The sequence below is a fragment of the Puma concolor genome, chromosome C2 (assembly GCF_028749965.1).
Source record: "Puma concolor isolate L17-30 chromosome C2, mPumCon1.1.hap2, whole genome shotgun sequence".
Lineage (NCBI taxonomy): Eukaryota > Metazoa > Chordata > Mammalia > Carnivora > Felidae > Puma > Puma concolor.
Genome location: NC_141675.1, coordinates 35,351,180 through 35,372,049, shown reverse-complemented (window position 1 = coordinate 35,372,049; position 20,870 = coordinate 35,351,180). Strand labels below are relative to the sequence as shown.

General features: G+C 40.7%; 1 protein-coding gene, 1 long non-coding RNA gene and 1 pseudogene across 3 annotated transcripts in view; 2 read left to right on the top strand and 1 right to left on the bottom strand.

Moving 5' to 3' along the window:
• LOC147577186 (uncharacterized) overlaps positions 1-20,870 on the bottom strand; it is a 92,089-nt gene that overhangs the window by 14,405 nt on the left and 56,814 nt on the right. The gene's annotated exons all lie outside the window — the stretch shown is intronic.
• Positions 1-20,870, top strand: part of NMNAT3 (nicotinamide nucleotide adenylyltransferase 3) — a 114,717-nt gene that overhangs the window by 57,449 nt on the left and 36,398 nt on the right. The gene's annotated exons all lie outside the window — the stretch shown is intronic.
• Positions 1-20,870, top strand: part of LOC147577187 (isopentenyl-diphosphate Delta-isomerase 1 pseudogene) — a 30,433-nt pseudogene that overhangs the window by 4,465 nt on the left and 5,098 nt on the right.

Below are 20,870 nucleotides of genomic sequence, written 5' to 3'. Positions count from 1 at the left end.
TTTAAAAAAAAAAAAAAAAAAAAAAAAAAAAGCTATTATTATGTGTCAAAGGAATATTAAAAGAACTTTTGGACAAGGTAGCCAGTGGTGAAATGAAGAGAACTCCATGGTTTCAAATTATTGTTGAGAATTTCCACTTTAAATAGTGGAATAAACTTAAATCATTTGAATAAGTTTGTTGACCATGAGAAAATACATAGAATGTGAATGTTGAGATGAATGGTTAGTAAAATACTAAAAATTTTCTCCACTTAGTAACCTCAACATGATTTTTTTATTTTTTTGATACATTGTGATAAACATTGTCAGCACACTAGCGGAGCACTTTGCTCTTTGCCAAATGCTTTATAAATCATTAAATTTTCATCATAGTCCGGGGGGGGGGGGGGAAGTGAGGGATAAATTAAGACATACCTAGATTAACAAAAGCTGAGGGAGTTTGTTACCATTAGATCTACCCTGCAAGAAATAGGGAGTTCTGTAGGTGAAGTGAAAGGAAACTAGACAGTAACTCAAATCTGAATGGAGAAATAGATCTCAATAAAGGTAAACACATGGGAAATTATAAAATCTAGTGTTATTGCAACAGTGGTTTGTAATTGCACATTTTGTTTCCTACAGAATTTAAGAGATTGATACATTTGAAGAAAAAAATTCATTTGTCTAAAAGCTAGTATTACTGTAACTTTGGCTTGTAATTCCAAATCATGTTTCCTATATAATTTAAGAGACAAATGCATTTAAAAGAATTATAAGTTTATGTTTTGGGGCACACACTGTATGAAGATGTTAACTGGTGACATCAACAACCAAAAAGGGTGGGGACGGAGGTTTAAAGGAGCAGAGATTTTGTATGCCATTGAAGTTATACTGGTGTAAATGTAAATTAAAGTGTTGTAACTTTTGGATGTCAAGTGTAATCCCCATGGTAACGACAAAGAAAATAGTTATAGAATATACCCAAAAGGAAATGAGAAGCAATTTAAACATTCCACTACAAAAAAATCAACACAAAAGAAGACAGTAATGAAGGAAAAAGGGGGAAAAAACCATAAAGCGTTTAGGAAACAAATAGCACTATGACAGAAGTTCGTCCTTATCAGGAATTACTTTAACTGTAAATCTTTTAAACTCTCCAATCAAAAGACAGAGATTGGCAGAAGGAAAAAAATCCATGATCCAACTATATACTATATACAAGAGATACTTTATATCCAAAGACAAAAATAGATTGAAAATGAAAGGTTGGAAGAAGATACTTCATGAAAATAATCAAATATAGCCGGAGTGCTTGTACTATTTTCAGACAATATAGACTTTAAAACAAGAAGAGTTACAAGAGACAAAGAAGGACACTGTAGAATTATAAAGAGGACAATCCAACAAGAAAGAACAATTATAAATATTTATGCACCCAAATACGTAAAGCAGCTATTAACAAACATAAAGGAAGAAATTGGTAATTATACAATAATAGTAAGGGACTTTAACATCCCACTTATATCAATGGATAGGTCATCCAACAGAAAATCAGCAATGAAACAGTGGCTGTGAATGACATATTAGACCAGATGGATCTAACAGATATATTTAGAATATTCCATCCTAAAACCGTGGAATACACATTCTTTTCCAGTGCACATGTAACATTCTCCAGAGTAGATCACTCATTAGGCCACAAAACAAGTTTCAACAAATTCAAAAACAATGAAGGCACACCATGCATCTGTTCTGACCACAACACTGTGAAACTAGAAATCAACCACAAGAAAAAGTCTGGAAAGAAAACAAATGCATGGAGGTTGAATAACCTGCTACTAAACAATGAATGGGTCAGCCAAGAAATCAAAGAAGCAATAAAAAAATACATGGACAAATGAAAATGAAAACATTATAGTCCAAAATCTTAGGGTGCAACAAAAGCTAACAGAGAAGATTATAGCAATACAGGTCTACCTCAAGAAACAAGAAAAATACTAAATAAACAACCTAACCTTAGACCTAAAGCAGCTAGAAAAGGAACAAAAAAAAGGCCACAATCAGTAGAAGGAAGGAAATAATATAGATTACAAGAGAAGTGGGTAAGATAGAAACTAAAAAAAATAAAACAGTAGAACAGATCAAGGAAACTGGGAGCTGGTTCTTTCAACAAACCAACAAAATTGATAAACCTCTAGGAGACTCAAAAAAAAAAAAAAAAAAAAAAACAGGAAAGAAGGGAGGGAGGGCAGGAGGAAGGAAGGAGAAATAACACCACAGAAATACAAAGTTATTTGTCTCTTATAAGGGATTATTATGAAAAATTGTATGCCAACAAATTCAACAACCTAGAAGAAATGGATAAATTCCTAGAAACATAACCTCCCAAAACTGAACCAGGAAGAAGTAGAGAATTTGAACAGATTTAAAATTTGAACTGATTTAAAAACAAAAAAACTCCAACAAAGGTTCAGGACCAGACAGCTTCACAGGAGAATTCCACCAAACATTTGAATAAGAGTTAATAATTATTCATCTCAAACTATTCCAAAAAATAAAAGAAGGAGGAGATCTTCCAAATTCATTCTGTGAGGCCAGCATTACCCTGATACAAAAACCAGATAAAGATACCACCAAAAGAGAAAATTACAGGCCAATATCTCTGATGAGCATAGATGCAAAAGTCCTCTACAAAATATTGGCAAACTGAATTCAACAATACATTAAAAAAACATTCAGGGGCATCTGGGTGGCTCAGTCGGTTAAGTGTCTGACTTCAGCTCAGGTCATCATGATCTCACAGTTTGTGAGTTCGAGCCGTGCATCCGGCTCTGTGCTGACAGCTCAGAGCCTGGAGCCTGCTTCGGATTCTGTGTCTCCTCCTCTCTCTGCCCCTTTCCTGCTCATGCTCAGTGTCTGTCCCTCAATAATAAATAAATGTTAAAAAAAAATTCTTAAAAAACAAACATTCACAACGGTCAAATGGAATTTATTCCTGGGATGCAAGGCTGGGTCAATATTCACAAATCAATCAATGTGATACATCACATCAACAAGAGAAAGGATAAAAACCCTATCATTTCAGTGGAAGGAGAAAAACCACCTGACAAAGTACAATATCCATTCATGATAATAAAAACCTCAATAAAGGGGGTTTTGAGGGAACATACCTCTATATAATAATGGCCCTATGTGAAACACCCACAGCTGACATCATACTCAATGGTGAAAAACTAAGAACTTTTTCCCTAAGATCAAGAAAAAGACAAGAATGTCCACTGTCACCACTTTTATTCAGCATAGTACTCTAAGTCCTAGCCACAGCAATCAGACAACAACAAAAAAAAAAAATAAAAGGCATCCAAATTGGTAAGGAATAAGTAAAATTTTCACTATTTGCAGATAACATAATATTATATCTAGAAAATCCTAAAGATGCCACCAAGAAAACCTACAACTGATAAGTGAATTCAGTAAGTTTGCAGGATACTAAATCAATATACAGAAATCTGTTACATTTCTATATGCCAATAATGAAGCAGAAGAAAGAGATATTAGGAAAACAATGCTATTTACAATTGCACCCAAAATAATGAAATGCCTAGGAATAAACTTAACCAAGGAGGTGAAGACATGTACTCTGAAAGCTATAAAACATTGATAAAAGAAACTGAAGACAACACAAATAAATGGAAAGATATTCCATGCTCATGGGTGGGGAGAACAAATATTGTTAAAATGTCTGTATTACCAAAGCAGTCTGAACATTTAATGCAATCCCTATCAAGTTTTTCACAGAACTAGAACAAACAATTCTAAAATTTGTATGAAACCACAAAAGACCGCAAACTGCCATAGCAATCTTAAAAAAAAAAAACTGGAGGTATCGCAATTCCAGATTTCAAAACATAGAACAAAGCTCTAGTAATCAAAATAGTATGTTACTGGCACAAACAATAGACACATAGGTCAATGGAACAGAATAGAGAGCCCAGAAATAAACCCAAAATTAAATGGTTAATTAATCTTCAACAGAGGAGGCAGGCATATGCAAGGAGAGAAAGACAGTCTCTTCAACAAATGGTGTTGGGAAAACTGGAGAGCTACATACAAAAGAATGAAACCAGACCACTTTATTACACCATAAACAAAAATAAAATCAAAATGGACTAAAGACCTAAGTGTGAGAGACTGAAACCATAAAACTCCTTGAAGAGAGCAGAGGTAGTAATTTCCCTGACACTGGGTGTAGTAACATTTTTCTACATATGTCTCCTACAGCAAAGTACTAGAAGTTATAGACAGAGCAATTAGGCAAGAAAAAGAAACAAACACATCCAAATTGAAAAGGAAAAAGTAAAATTATCTATGTTTGCAAATGATATGATCTTATATGTAGAAACCCCTAAAATTTACACACACACACACACACACACACACACACACACACACAATCTTTAGAATAAATGAATTCAGCAACATAGCAGGATACAAAGTCAACATGCAAAATTCAATTATATCTATACACTAACAATGAACAATGTGAAAGGTAAATTATGAAAACCATTCCATTTATAATAGCATCAAAAAGATTAAGATACTTTGGAATTATCTTAACCAAGGAGACAAAAGACTTGTACAATGAAAACTCAACACAGTTGCTGAAAGAAGTTATAAATAAATGGAAACACCATGCTCATGGGTTGAGAAAAGTTATTGTTAAAAATAACTTAGGTTAAAATTTTTAACCTCCTATTAAAAAGTCAGTACTATCCAAAGAAATCTACAGTTCCATGCATTCTCTACCAAAATCCTAATGACATGTTTTGCAGAAATAGAAAAACCCATCCTAAAATTCTTAGGAAATATCGAGAAACCCCAAATAGCACAACAGCCTTAAAGAACAAAACTGGAGAACTCACACTTCCTGATTTCAAACTTAACTGCAGTGCTGCAATAATCAAAACAATGTGGTCCTGGCATAAAGACAGACATATATAGTATATAGACCAAGGGAATAGAATAAAGAGCCCAGAAATGAACCATCGCATATAGGGTCAAATGATTTTTGATAAGGGTGCCAAGATCATTCAATTGTGAAAGGTTAGTCATTTCACCAAATGGTACTGGGAAAACTGGACATCCACATGCCAGAGAATGAAGTTGGACCCTTACCTAACACCATATACAAAAATTAAGTCAAAATGGATCTAGGACCTAAATATAAGAAAAAGAATAAAGCTCTTAAAAGAAAACATAAGATAAAATTTTAACAATGAATTTGGCAGTGATCTCTTAGATATGACACCAAAGGCATAGGTAACCAAAGGAAAAATAGACCAGTTGGACTTTGTGAAAATCTTAAAATTTTGTGTATCAAAAGACACTAACAAGCGTAAAAAGACAACCCAGAGAATGGGAGAAAATATTTGCAAATTATATATCTAATGAGAAATTAATACCCAGAAAAATAGAGAACTCCTAAAACTTAAATGAACCAATTAAAAAATGGACAAAGGAATTGAATAAACATTTCTCTAAAGAAAATATACAAATGGCAAAGAAACACATGATAAGATGCTCAACATCACTAATCACTAGGGAAACACAAATTAAAACTACAATAAGATTCTACCTCACACCCAAGTAGGATGGCTGCTATCAAAAAAAAAAAAAAAAAAAAGAACACAATGTTGGCAAGGATGTGGAGAAATTGGAACCCTTGTGCACTGTGGATAGGAATGTAAAATGGTGCAGCCATTGTGGAAAATAGTATGGCAGTTCCTCAAAAAAGTTGAAATAGAATTTCCATATGATCCAGCAATTCCACTTCTGGTATGTACCGAAAATAATTGAAAGCAGGGTCTCAAAGAGACATTTGTATACCCTTGTTCATAGCAGTATTATTCACAGGAGCTGAAATGTGGAAGCAACCCAAGTGTCTATTGATGGATGAATAAATAATCAAAATGTGGTATATGCATACAATGGACTATTATTCACCCTCAAAAGAAAGGAAATTCTGCAATACACTGTAACATGAATGAATCCTGAGGACATATATGCTAAATGAAATAAGCCAATCAGAAAAAGACAAATACTGTATGAGTACGTTTATATGAGAAACTTAGAGTAAATTTATATGAGAAACATTTATATGAGAATGCATAGAGATAGAAAGTAGTATGGTGGTTGCCAGGGGCTGGAGGAGGGGGAAATGGGGAAGTATTATTTAATGGGTATAAGAGTTTGAGTTTTACAACATGAAAAGAGCTATGGAGATGGACGGTGGTGATGACTGTACAACATTACGAATGTATTTAATACCGCTAAACTGTTAAAAAAGGCTTAAGATGGCAAATTTTGTTATGTATATTTTACCACAATAAAAAAAACTGTCCCCCACCATACATACATAAATTAATAATTTCACTGATGAATTCTGCCAAACATTTAAGGAAGAAATAATACTGGTTGTATACAGTCTCTTCCAGAAAATCAAAGAGGAGAGACTACTTCACAACTCCATCTGTGACTCCAGCATTACCCTGATATCAAAACCAAGCAAAGACATCACAAGAAAAGAAAGCTATATGCTAGTATCCCTCATGAACATAGATCAAAATCCTAAACAAAATATTTCTAAAAAATCTAACAGTACATATACAGGGTAATATATCAGTACCAATCTTCTCTCTTGATTGTCTCACAGATGAATGCTTAGTTTAACACCCAAAAATCAGTTAATATAATTCATTACATTAATAAACTAAAAAGAAAAAATATGTGATTATCTCAGTAAAGACAGTTGTCAAAAGCCACCATCCACCCCTAATATTAAAAAAAAGAAAGAAAGAAAGAAAATACAAAATAGCATATTAGGAATGGAAAGGAATTTCTTCAACCCAGTAAAAAAAACTATCTGTGAAATACCTACAGTTAACATCTTAATGGTAAAAGGCTAAATGTTTTACCCTTAAGAACAGGAACAAGATAAGGATCTCCATGCTTGCCCCTTCTATTCAACGTTGTACTGGAGGTACTGGCCAAAACAGTAAGGCAGGAAAAAGAAATAAAATCTAAAGACAATGCAGAAGAGAAAGGATAGTCTTTTTAAAAAATGGTGCTGAAACAATTGGATACACATAATATGCAAAAAAGAAAAAAAGGCACTTCAATTCATAGCTCACACCATGTGCAAAAACTAATTCAAAATGTGTCATAAACTTTATTTTTTATGTATATAATTTATTGTCAAATTGGTTTCCATACAACGCCCAGTGCTCATCCCAACAGGTGCCCTCCTCAGTGCCCATCACCCACTTTCCTCTCTCCCCCACCCCCCATCAACCTTCAGTTTGTTCTCAGTATTTAAGAATCTCTTATGGTTTGCCTCCTCCCTCCCTCTCTATAACTATTTCCTCCCCTTCCTCTCCCCCCCCCCGGTCTTCTGTTAAGTTTCTCAGGATCCACATATAAGTGAAAACCTATGGTATCTGCCTTTCTCTGCCTGACTTATTTCACTTAGCATAATACCCCCCAGTTCTATCCACATGCTGCAAATGCCCAGATTTCATTCTTTCTCATTGCCAAGTAGTATTCCATTGTATATATAAACCACAATTTCTTTATCCATTTGGCAGTTGATGGACATTTAGGCTCTTTCCATAATTTGGCTATTGTTGAAAGTGCTGCTATGAAGCCTAAAACTATAAAATTTGTAGAAGAAAACATAGGAGAAAATCTTTGTGACCTTAGGTTAAGACTTCTCAGATGAGACCCCACAAAAAGCATACTCCAAATAGAAAAAAAAAAAAAGTATAAATTAGACCTTATTAAAATTAAAAGCTTCCGTTCTTCAAAAATGAGTATGAGAATGAAAAGACAAGCCATAGACTGGGAGAAAAGATTTGCAAAGCCTATATCTGATAAAAGATTGCACCTACAATATATAAGGACCTCTTAATTCAGTAATTTAAAAAAAAAACAAGCAATGAAAAAATGGGGAAAATATTGGAACAGAGTCTTCACCAAAAAAAGATAGAGGTATGGCAAATAAGCACATGGAGAGATGTTCAATTAAATAAGGGAAATGTAGAATAAGACCACAAATAAGAGATACCACTGCTCCCATACCAGCATGGCTAAAATTGAAAAGGCTAACCTAGAACTATGGTCAAAGACATGGAACAATTGCAAGTTTCAGTCACTGCTGGTAGGAACATGAATATGCAATGGCTATGGAAAACAGCTTGACAATTTCTTTCAAGCTAAATGTTACCTGCCATATGATTCAGCTGTTCCATTTCTAGGTATTTATCCAAGAGAAATTAAAGCTTCCACTCACGTGAAGACTCATGCACAAATGTTCAGAGCAGCTTAATTACAACGGCCCCAAACTGGAAACAATCCAAGCTTCCATCAACACGTGAATAAACAGGTGGTGGCTTATCCACACAGTGGAATAGTACTCAGCAACAAAAAAGAATGAACCCAAAACATAGATGAATCTCAAAATAATTATGCTGAAAGAAGCCAGAGCAAAAAAAGAGTACATATTTTATGTATTCCATATGTAAAAAAATTCTAGAAGTTACAAACTAATCTACAGTGACAGCAAACAGATTAGTAGTTGGGGGTCAGGGTGTAGCATGGGGCAGGAGGGAAGGATTACAAAATGGCACAAGGAAAACATTGGGAAGTGATACTGTGTTCATTATCTTGATTGTTGTTTTGGTTTTTTGGGTATATACATTCTAAAATGTACTAAAGTATACCCTTTAAATATATTTGGTTTATTGTATGTCAATTATACCTCAATAAAAAATACCAAACTTAAAAAAAAAAAAAAAGATTCCACAAGGCTGCTTCAGTTATATGTAAAATGTGATAAATTCTGTAGGACATATGACCCGATTTCTTTAACAAATAAGTAGTGAGAAGGAAATATTGGAAACTGTATAATTCAAGACATTTAAGACACATATGAAACAATACTATGTATGGACCTTATTTGAATCCTGATTCACGTCAACTATAAAGTGATATTCATGCAAGAGTTGGGAAAATCTGAAGACCGACCAACTGGTTGGTAGATGTATTAAAGAATTTTTTTAGATTTACATTTACTTATTTTTGAGAGACACAATGAGACAGAGCACGAGCGGAGGAGGGGCAGAGAGAGAGAAGGAGACACAGAATCTGAAGCAGGCTCCAGGCTCTGAGCAAGCATTCAGCACAAAGCCCGATGTGGGGCTCGAACCCACGAACTGTGAGATCATGACCTGAGCCGAAGTCAGACACTCAACCGACTGAGCCACCCAGGCGCCCCGATGTATTAAAGAATTAATTTGTAAGGTCAATAATTGTTTTTGTGTTAAAATGAAAAGTGTCCTTATCTCTCAGAAAGAAAGTATATACTCTTGGTCTAGCAATTCCACTTCACAAAATTTATCCTAAAGCAAGTGTGTGGGGGGAAAAAGAACATTTCTATTTGGAAGTAAGAAGAAATTTATTTCCCTATAAATCTCTAAACAGTGCGTGGAGTAATGTTCTTTTCGGGATATATACCCTCTGCTTGACTTGATATAAACATCTGTTTGACTCTTAGCCACTAAGTGCCTTTTCCTGCCAACCTTGACTCATCAGAAATGCCCCCTGGCTTCATGGGTGTTGTCTTTGCTGTGAGGCTCATCAGGGTAGAGTATGCGGTCTGCATTGTAGAATGTGTCACTTCACAGACAGGTATCTTCATCTGTACTATTTGGGGGACATAAGCATCCCTTGATGTAGTTGCAGACTCTCTTTTTGCTGCATGGGAAGGAAGGCTCTGGCATGGCCCAGCGAGGTGTCAGAGAGTGTTCCTGATCTCCCAAGATCATGGTAACCACAGAATGCATGGATAATCTATCATGGATATATTATGTGTATTATATGTGATTTCTATCAATCGGGGTATTTGTGGGTGGAGGGGCCTTGGTTATGAATGACCTCAAGCACTTTCTTTTCTTTATTCTCAGTCATTCTTCTATGCAAAGTACTTGGTCACTTTTGAAAGTCCAGAATGGAGTCCCCTGCTGTGTCATTGAATGTTATATATTCGGTTGACACCTTTCAACATCCCACAGATATTTACAGCGTCTTCTCCAGACCGGGCACTGTTGCTGGAGATAGAGTTGATTAAATTGCATGCCCTGCCCAACAGGAATGCATGAGTAGCCTAGGTCACCTGGGGAATTTTACCTCTGTGGGATAGGACTGTCTGCTTCCCTTAGACAGTGAGATGCATGGTAGCAGGCGACTGTGGCACTTGGTAAAAAGGCGGGGCCCTTCCCACCTGGCATGTGGGGGAGGCCTCTTGGGGGAGATGACACCCAAGGCTTGGGGAATGTGAGAGACAGTTTAGGGGGCATTATGGACAGAGAAAGGAGTATGGGTAAACACAGCAGTGGAAGAGAATCACATTCCAGCATATGGGAGGGAGAGGAGGCTGACAAAGCAGGGAGGACCCAGGTCTTGGAGAAAGGAACTTCCCTGCCACCTTGAGGGGTGTGTGGTGTGGATTTCCTTTCTGTGCTCAGTCAGGCCTCATCTCCTACCCACACCCTCAGTCACTGGCAGCAGGCGCCAAAAGCCAGCAAATCTATGCACCAAGCCATAACCCGACCCCCGTCATCTCTCCAGGGACATATATTCAAACAGTGCCTTTCCCCTCAATCAGAATCAGCTCACGATTAAAGCTGGATGAAAATCTGGCCCTACAGCTGACTTTCTTTTTTCACAAAGAAAAGTGAATGTCCCTTCTGTTGGTATATTTTCACTAAGACAGCTCACAACTGTAATTTGATATTGCATGCATATAAATTGGATTAAACTAGCTAAAGCATTTGTTTAGTACCTTTAAGGAGAAATGAACAGCGTCTCTAACGGCTTTCTGCTTGGAGCTCTTTCCCCTTTCATAAGCGTCCCTTCTCCAAGCGGCATTTGTCCTTCCTTTGTTTCCTTCATCCTGCTTCTCCCCAAACAACAAAACCTTACAAACCAACAGAGGCAATACAGCAAAACTTCTATCTCTAGTCCTGTGATAACACGCCCCTTCTTCACAATGAAAAAAGTATCCATTAGTATCCAATGAAAATGTGGATTTTCATTGTTTATACACTGACAGTCATATGAGCCCAGAGGAAAAATGTTGAACCAGCTCTTATTTCACACTCCTTTACTTGGGAGAATGTTTGGGAACAAGAGATAGGCTAGTATGAATGTGTGAGGCCGGTGGATGTTATTTATAGTGTGGTCCTTTAACCTTAGGCACTTCCTGCTTTTGTACCGCATGTCGTGTGGGGCTCTCGCAGAGAAGATTCTCGGAGGCTTGATGGATGAATTTGAGTAGTGGGGGTGACTGGTTTTAAAAAGTTCATTTGGGATTTTTATTCTTAGTTTGCTGATTTTTGACAGAAATTATGCAGCCCGACATATGACTAGTCAACGCCATCAGACACACCTACAGCATTCATTGACTATATTAAGAACCCGAGCCTGCATTTCTTTTGAGATGTTGGATGTATTCCCAGATGTAAGTTGTTGTTTTCCCAACATGTAGTCACAAACTTACTAATGGAGGTTGAATTAAATTTAAATTCTGTTTTCTGTTACTTAGAGGGTTTATTTCTAGGCAATAGGATTTGGCCGTTGGCCTACATTTCCTATACTTCAGTAACAGCCACTTGTATGTCTTTTTTCAAATCAAAGTTTCTTACTCATTTAGCGACTGTTCACCTGTTTGTTTTAACAGATGTACATCTCCCTTACTATTTGCCAGGGAGTAAGTGCATTACATGGACCCATTTAACCTTCATTACTGCCCTCCAAGGTGGGTACCGTTTTACAGATGAGCAAGTTGATGCTCAGAGAGATTGAGTCACCTGCCCAGGGTCACACAGCCAGGAAGCAAGACAACCAGTCTGCCCCACAGTGTGTGCCCATAACCACATCATGTTGCCTCAGTCATTCCACGTGTTTCTTGAGTACCTGCCTATGCTGGGAACTTGCTAGATGAAGAGACAACATGGGCACAGAAGTGGTCCCTGTGCTCCTGGGGGAGTGCCTTAGTCATTCAGGCTGCTAGAAACAAAAATATCATAGATGGGGTGGTTTGCAAGCAAACCAAATACATTATTTTTAGCTTATTTTTAGAGAGAGTGCACGTGTTCACGTAGGGGAGGGACAGAGAGAGAATCCCAAGCAGGCTCTGCACTGTGAGCAAAGAGCCTGATGCAGGGCCCAATCCCACAAAACGTACCCTGAGATCATGATCTGATCCCAAACCAAGAGTTGGCCGCTTAACCGACAAGCCGCCTAGGTGCCCCAAATACATTTATTTCTATAGTTCTAAAGGCCAGAAGTCTGCTCTCAGGGTGCCTGCAGGGTCCGGTTCTGGTGAGAGCCCTTCCAGATTGCAGACAGCTGACTTCTCATTGTACTTGCACAGGGTGGATGGCAGAGAGGAAGCAAGCTCTCTTGTGACTCTTATCAGAGTGCTAATCCCATTCATGGGAGCTCTAGACCCATGACCTCATCTAACCCCAGTTACCTCCCAGAGGCCCCCCCGCCTCCTAATGCCATCACATCAGGAGTACAGTCTCAACTAAGAACTGGGAGGGGGTGTCACAAGCATTCAGTCCATAACAGGGAGGCAGACATTAATCAAATCCCACAGTCAGAAAATTACTGAGATGACTGACAGGAAGCTCTGATGTTCTCAGTATGAACAGTGAGACAGTTCAACGTAGTAAGAAATCAAGGAAAGTGTGTGGGTATGTAAGGACTGAGTTAAAGAAGAATAATGAGGCACTTTTTAAGTTAAAAGTGAGGTTGGCTGGGGTCAGAGGATGTAGGGTATTCTTGGCATAGAAAGGTGGATGTGCCTTTGACCTGGGTGGCTCAGTCGGTTGAGCATCTGAGTCTTGATTTCGGCTCAGGTCATGATTTCACTCATGAACTGCAAGGTCATGACCTGAACCGAAGTTGGACGCTCAACCAACTGAGCCATCCAGGTGCCCCTGAAATAGTACTTTTGATAAGAGACCCTGAAGAGAAGGTGACAGATGTGGAAGGTTACCAGAAGGTAAAGTTGGCCTGATACTGGATTGGATCCGATGGGGAGAGTGTGCCACTCACCAAGAAAGAAAGAGTCCTAGATATGGACCAGACTTGGGGTAAGGCAAGTTCAGCTTCAGACATGCTGGGTGGAGAGACCTGTGAACGTCGGTGGGAAGGTGGTGATTAGAGCCAGAGAAGACAGGCCTGGATGCGGACATTGGCAAGTCACTTGTAGCTAAAACAGGCAGATGTCCACAGGGGTGAATGAGATCAAAGAGTGGGAGGATTACAGAGGGAGGTAAGCCCCGAGGGGCTGTAGCGTTTTGCAGCCCCACAAAGGAGGATGAGCTTGCAAGGGAGCCCAGAAGGCTGAGGAGCAGGAAGGAACCAGAGCAGTTTTGGTCACAAAAGAAAGAGAATGCTCGGCACCTAATACTAGGAAGTCAAGTTAGATGAAGACCAAAAACCCGCATCTGTGGGCTTTAGCAGCATGCAAATAATTGTCTGTGAGGACGCTTTTACTGACATGGTACCATTGACAACCAGGTTGGAGAGAATGAGAGAGGAGAACCGGGGACACTTGCAGGAATGGCCAGGTCCGGGTGAAGTGGGGTTTGTGCAGGAGCAAGGAGGGATTATTTGTAGTTAAAGTCTGAGAGAGTAAGCGGACTAGCCACCCTGAAGGGAGCATGTGTGGCCTGTCCAAGGTGGGGTTGCCATACCTTCTGATTTCGTGACGGAAGCTGCAAATATGAATATTCATATGTCAAAGATTATTGATTGTTGCAATGCTTGTGATTGCAACATATGGGAAACTAAACATTCAAGTGTAAACAGATATTCAACTCTAATAAATAGGTTCCTTTTCCCCAAAGTCTCAGAGTAGCAATTCCAAAACTACTTTCTTTGTATCCTAGAATTAAGTGTTAAATAAATATCTTGTGGATAATCGAAATCAGGTTTCTGTAACAAACACAATGGAGTTACAAATATAGACAGAAGGAACATAGAAATACCCTAGTGATGTGACATTGGAATGGAAGGTATTACTGTGACTTCATGGATATAAACAATAAGATAGGTAGAAAGACAGACATGTCTGTCAGTATGTATGCAGACACACATACATCTATATCTTACGCCTATCTGCTGAGAGGGTCTACAGACAATTATACCCCAGTAGCAATAGTACAACCTAGCATTCTAATCTCAGTTTCTTTTTTTTTTATGTTTATTTTTGAGACAGAGACAGAGCATGAGCGGGGGAGGGGCAGAGAGAGAGAGAGAGAGAGAGAGAGAGAGAGAGAAGCAGAATCTGAAGCAGACTCCAGGCTCTGAGCTGTGAGCACAGAGCCTGACACGGGGCTCGAACTCATCAACCATGAGATCATGACCTGAGCCAAAGTCAGACTCTCAACCGACTGAGCCACCCAGGCACCCCGCTAATCTTGGTTTCTAAATACCATTCTGTATCAAAAGGGCTCTTTGGAAAAATGGTTGGTTCTGGGGCTGGTGCAGGGAAAGTCTAAGATGAACCTGGAATATCTTGCAGAACCAAAAAATAAGAACGTGCTCAAATAATGGGGACATAGCAAAAGCACACAGGAGCCAGCTTGAAGGAGTTCCCACTGATAAAATCTAGGACAATTTGAGCATAAAAATAAATAAGGAAGTAAAGGATTATAACTCATTGAATACAGTCCATTAATCTAAACTGGTATAAATCAACTTACTAAGTTAGTTAAATGAACAAACAGATAAAGGGAGAGACAAGAAAGCTTTTTCTTACAGTCGAATGCCAACTAATAAACAGAGAAGGAATGATAGAGCCAGAAAATCACCATTTGGCAACCACATAATAAGCAATCGAAGCAAGAATCGTTAATGGGTTCTAAAACTAGTGGGTTGAAATAAGATATTTACATACCCACAGAGTAACTCCTGACAATAGACTCGTTAATCAGAAAGGGAAAAAATCATAACTTCACAGCAGAGAAATCCAGCAGACACCATCTTCACCCAATGATCAGAACTGACATCAGCAGGACAGGATGTAATGACAGGGTGTTTCCTGACCTGATGTACTGAGGGCAAACCGTCGCCATTGCTGTGTTGTTCCCGCCACAAGTGCGCAGCCTTAGTCTCCTCTAGAGGAAACGTGGCACAAAGCTAAAAGCAAGAAGCAGGCTACAAAATAACCAGCCTGTATAAAATGTCGGTGTCACCACGGGCAGACTGAAGAGCTATTCTAGATGGAGGAGGAGCTAAAGAGACAGGATAACTGAATGCAGTCTACAGATCATGGGTTGACTGATTATTGCTACAATAGACACCAGTGGAAATTTCGTGACACATGAATTGGATCTGTAAGTTAGCTAACAGTATTGTGTTGATGTTAACTTCTCGATTTGTATGATTTTATTGTAGTTATGTGAAAGGATGCTTTTGTTTCAAGGAAACATGCTGGGGTTCCTGAGCGTCCGACGTTGGCTCAGGTCATGATCTTGCTGTCTGTGGGTTCGAGGCCTGCATTGGGCTCTTTGCTGACCACTCGGAGCCTGGAGCCTGCTTCGGATTCTGTGTCTCCCTCTCTCTCTGCCCCTCCCCTGCTCGCACTTGCACTTGCGCTCTCTCTTAAAAATAAATAAACATTTAAAAAAATTAAAGGAAATAGCTAAGTCTTTAGGGACACAGGGACACCATGTCTGCAATTTAGTCATCTGGTTCAGAAAAAATATACGTGTGTATGTGGAGAGAGGGAGGGAGGGAGGGAGGGAGGGAGGGATGGAGGGAGAGAGGGAGGGAGGAAGGGAGAGAGAGAGAGAGAGAGAGAGAGAGAGAGGGTGAGAGGTAAAGCAAATGTGATAAATATGACCATCGGGGAATCTGGGTGAAGTGTATATCAAAATTGTTTGTAATATTCTTGGTATTTTTCCTTAAGCCTGAAATTACATCAGAATTAAAAGGTCTTTTTTTTTAAAAACTCTAAAATATTAAATATTGACTCATTAAAAATAAAAAATAATTACACTGTGTGGACCAAGCAAGACATGCCTGCCATGGGCTGCAGATTCAGGCTGCAGTTGACTGATTTTCAGCCTGTTTGGTGGTGTTCTGTGGGATAGGGACTACAAGCCCAGGCCCAGGTGGACAGACTGGCCCTAGGCTGCTGCTCTGTTGTAACGGGGGTGGACAGGCAGGGCAAAGGTAGAGATGCCCCTTGTGGCTTCCCTCATCTTCCAAAATAAGGGGTATGGTCCCCAGCTGAGAGTGAGGGTTGCCAGGAACTCAGAGGCTTGAGGAGGGAAGATGGTGGGTGTGCGGTAGGAGACCACCTGGGCCAGAACCTCACCTTCGTGCCAGGCGTGTGGCTAGTCAGCAATGCAAGAGGCCCCAGGGGTGGCTTTTCCCAGCCGCTTTTGATTGCTCTGTGGCAACCACAGAGAAAGAAGGTAGCTGGGTTCAGCCGGGGAAGGAGTTGGCTACCTGGATGTGATGGTGGAATGCAGAGGCATGGGGCTTCAGGTGTTGCCATGAGCATCCTTGAAAGGACTGACCTGGGATCTCGAGTGATCAGAACTGAAATGCAGAAGGAGAGGAGAGAGAGGAGGCGGGCAGGGCAGGGTCAAGAGCGACTGGAGATGCCAGCAAGGTGGATGTGCAGTCTTATCAGATATGGTAGAATCCACAGCTGCCAAGGAGAGCAGAAGGAACAGATTAGTGACTGTAGCCATCTTGGGGGGTTACAGGGCCCAGTGCATAAAGGAACCCGGAGTGGCTTCAGGGTACAGAGGAGAACACTTTGCTAATGAGGGGCAGAGAGCCAGTGTGTGAGGTTGTCCGTGTGGACTTGGAAATTGCACCACAGTAGTGGCCAGATTGTAGATGGAGAGGATCACATTGTGCCAAGTGCAAAGGCCGAAGTATGACCATGGTTTTACAGATTGGTAGATAGAAGCTAAAGGGGCAGGGGGACCATGAACCCTCAGTGAAGAAGGAGATGCCAGGGAACGTGCCATTACAGAGGGCAGAGTGGAAGAGTCCGGGCAGAGTGGGCAGCTGAGTCAGGGCATGAAAATAAAGAACCTTGTGAAAATGACCACAAGGTAGAAGAGAAGAGCCTTATAATGTGCAGACCTCTGAGCACAGAAGGATTTTATGAAGATGAAGTTACTTCCTGTCCTACTCCTGAGAGCCTGTGGCTGAGATGGGGCCGGGGGAGGTGAGAAGGGGTGCTTTAAGCCCAAGAGTAACAGAGGGTGTCGCATGCCATGGTGACAGTGTACATGCAAGGGCTGGAACACAGACATTGGTCAGGGGTCAGAGGGTAGTGTCGTCCTTCCCTCTACAGACAGGGAAACTGAGGCTTGGTGAGGTTGTCGATGCCACAGCTAATACGTGAGGAGCTGGAGCCTGTACCCAGGCCTCAGCCCCCAGGGCGGGTGTTCTCCCCTCCCGGTGCTGCAGACATGTAGCGGCAGGCTTTTGCGAGGCCTCAGCAATAGCAGGTCTCAAACCCAGATCTGGTGAGAGCAGAGAGTGTGGCTGGCCTAGCTGGAAGTGGGAAGGGGTCCAGGCTTGACCTTGGAGTCTGGAATGTGGACTTTAAGGCGAAGGGGACTCATTCAAAGTCTTAACCAGGTGGCCAGCAGATGTCTAGTAGGTGAAGCCTCGGCCACGGAAGGAAGCTTGGCACAGGGCTTCCCAGGTAAAGCGGCTGCTAGAATACTCTCGGCTGCCTGCACCTGGGTAGCTCAGACTGCTATCCCACACCAGGACTGCTAACTGAGACTTTGGGCCCTCTTCACCAAGGCCAGCACGAGCTTGGGGGCAAGTGCATGGCCCTGCACAACTCCTGGCAGCAAGGTGGCCCAGCGTGCGTTTCCCACCTCTTTGTGAGACCTTGTCACGTGCCTGGATAAGATTCCTCCCTCCTGGCTGTCACTTGCCTGCTCATCTGGAAACTACCATATAGGGAAATGACTTCTTCTGAGTGAACTCTTGCTAGCCCTGACCACTCGTCTGTTTTTCCGAGCACTCAGAAACTGCAAATGGTAGGCTCTGTTACCCGATTCTGCTCAGATTTGGATTCACGGTCCCCAACTACAGTCCAGAGTTCATCCTCTGTGCTTCTCCTATGACTGACTAAATGGATGCCTCCAGAAGGAAGAACACTAGTTTTCTAGACACAGGGGGCAGCAGTGGGCGCAGACCTGCTCTCAGCCAAATCTCTGCCCCAGCCTAGGTGGGATCCAGGAGGCCTGCCTGTGCCTGGCAGCCTGCCAGGCAGGACACAGACTCCTCCCAGCCCTGCCTGCTACCCAGCCACACTCAGCCCCGACCTGTTTCCGGGTTCCGGGATTCTCATCCCTATTGCTGCTTTCCCTTGGATGCCACAACCCACAAGAGCAAGCACTGCAGAGTCGTGAGCCGTAGAGGGGACATTGCTCCCTTCCCTGTGACCATGGGGTCAGAGAAAGAGCACTGGCTCTGAAGTCGGCCTTGGTAGCACACCCACTCACTAGTGCATGACCTTGAGCAATTTATTTCACCCCTCCAACCTGTGTGTCCTCCGCTGCAACAGGGGAATAACATCTCCTAACTTTGCAAGGTTGTTTATCATAAGGCTTAAGTGAGATGGTGTACGTTGGGAGCCCGGTGCACGCAACCCATCCGGTACACGTCTGGTCTCCCCGCCAGCATCCTGAGCAGGCCTCAAGCCAGCTCTGGCTTCAAGCAGTTCCTGTTCCTGTGGCCACGACCAGACAGGTTAACATAATATTCTCATATCTATGCATAGGGGTGAGAAAACCACAAAACAGTTTCTCCTGTTTTCTTTAGCCCTTCCTTGATACTTTATGATGTTATTTCCTAACGATCCTGCCCCACATGTTTGTGGCATCCCAGATTAAATTGCATCGTAAAGATAACAACCCAGTTGAAAGCCTTGTCCTTTTTTTCCCTTTGGACAACCTTGAGGAGGGGAAGAGTATTTTTTATGGCTCCCAGGTTTTCCTCCCAGCGACTTGCATTTTAAATTGGAGACTATTTACTGCAATATCATTTACACCAGCAGTTTTCTGTGTTAAATAAGAATATCTGATCGGCATCCAGTGTGATGCCCATCACTTTCGCTACCCTTGTGACTCTGGTTTTGATTCTCTATTACACAGTGAATATAGAGAGAATTAAATGCATCACGATGATAAGGTGGCACACTACAGTCTGAGGTAAGGGGGGACTTAAGCTCTAATAATTTTATTTAAGGCAGTGACAGCCCCAGTCTGGGGTCTTCTGGGCTTTAGGAGATACCGTGAGAGCAGGAGTAAATATTATATAAGCTCAGCATGTTGCTTTAATCTTGGGCTCACACAGACGTTTATTAATCAAATAGAGTGATTTTAATATATATTCATGGGCAGTTCTCCAGCCTGGCCTGAAAAACTGTTTATTTTCACATTTCTAATTTACAAGATTTTTCTCGAGGAGATAGATTTAAGAATGTTGAATTATTCCAGCAATTGTTTTGAACCAAGATAATTTTTTTCTTTCTCATCTGAGGCCTCAAAGGCTTGAGGGCCACACAAGTGTTACATTCCAAACTCTTTCAAAAGGAGGTTACTTTTCTGATTTAGTAACAAATCAGCATTTCTTTATCTTTATGTGTCTACCCGGAGACGTGGCTTAAAAGAAACCAATCCCGCGAGGGTCTCTGAGGGGGCAGTTTCCCTGGCAGATACCCTCGCACCAGACTCGGCCATGCCAAGTTAGGGGTGAATAGCAGTGAATGTGCTTTATATCAAGGCCCTCAGGCATTTTTCTCCTTCCCATTCCACCTTACTACTGCGCAAACACAGAATGCTATGAAAAATGGGAACCATTACCCGTGCCTTCGTAAACTAGAAGACACTTCTAGAAGACGCTTCTTCCCCCATTTTTCCATCCCCATCTCCTTTCCCCACAACCAAATACAAAATGAAAACAAAGTAATGGTTTTTGTTTCATTGTTTGCTTAGTGTTTACTCTGTCTCGTTCCTCAAAGAGTTGAGGTTACAGGTCACATATCCGATAGAGGACTACTATCTAGACTACATAAAGAATTCTCAAAATTTAACAATAAAAACCCAAACAGTCCAGTTAGGAAATGGGCAAAAGACACCCAAGAGACACTTAACTAAAGAGGATATACAGATGGCAGATAATAAGCACATGAAAAGATATTTAAAACATTAGCCATAGGAGAATGCAACCTTAAAACCACAACGAGGTATTGCCACACGCCTGTTACAAAGGCTTAAATTAAAAAAAAAAAAAAAAAATGACACTGAATGCTAGAAAGGATGCAGAGAAACAGGACCACTCATAATTGCTGGTGGAAAAGTAAAATGGCACCACCACTCTAGAAAACAGGTTGGCAATTTTTGTAAAACTGTAACATGCAACTACCATATACCCAGCAGATGCACTCGTGAGCATGTATCCAGGGAAGGGAAAACTTATTTTTCACACAAAACCCATACACAGATGTTCATTACAGCTTCCTTTATATGGCTAAACACCGGGAAAACCTCCAGGTGTCCTTCAAGGGGTGAATAGCTACACTGTGACACATCCGTACCAGAGATGATTATTCAGTAATAAAAAGAAACTGTCCACACCACAGCTTTGATGAATCTCCAGGGAGTAATGCCGAGTGAAGAAAGCCAGTCCTAAAAGGTTACATATTCTGTGATTCCATTTATATAGCATTCTTGAGATGGCTAACTTCTATGAATGAGAATACATTCGTG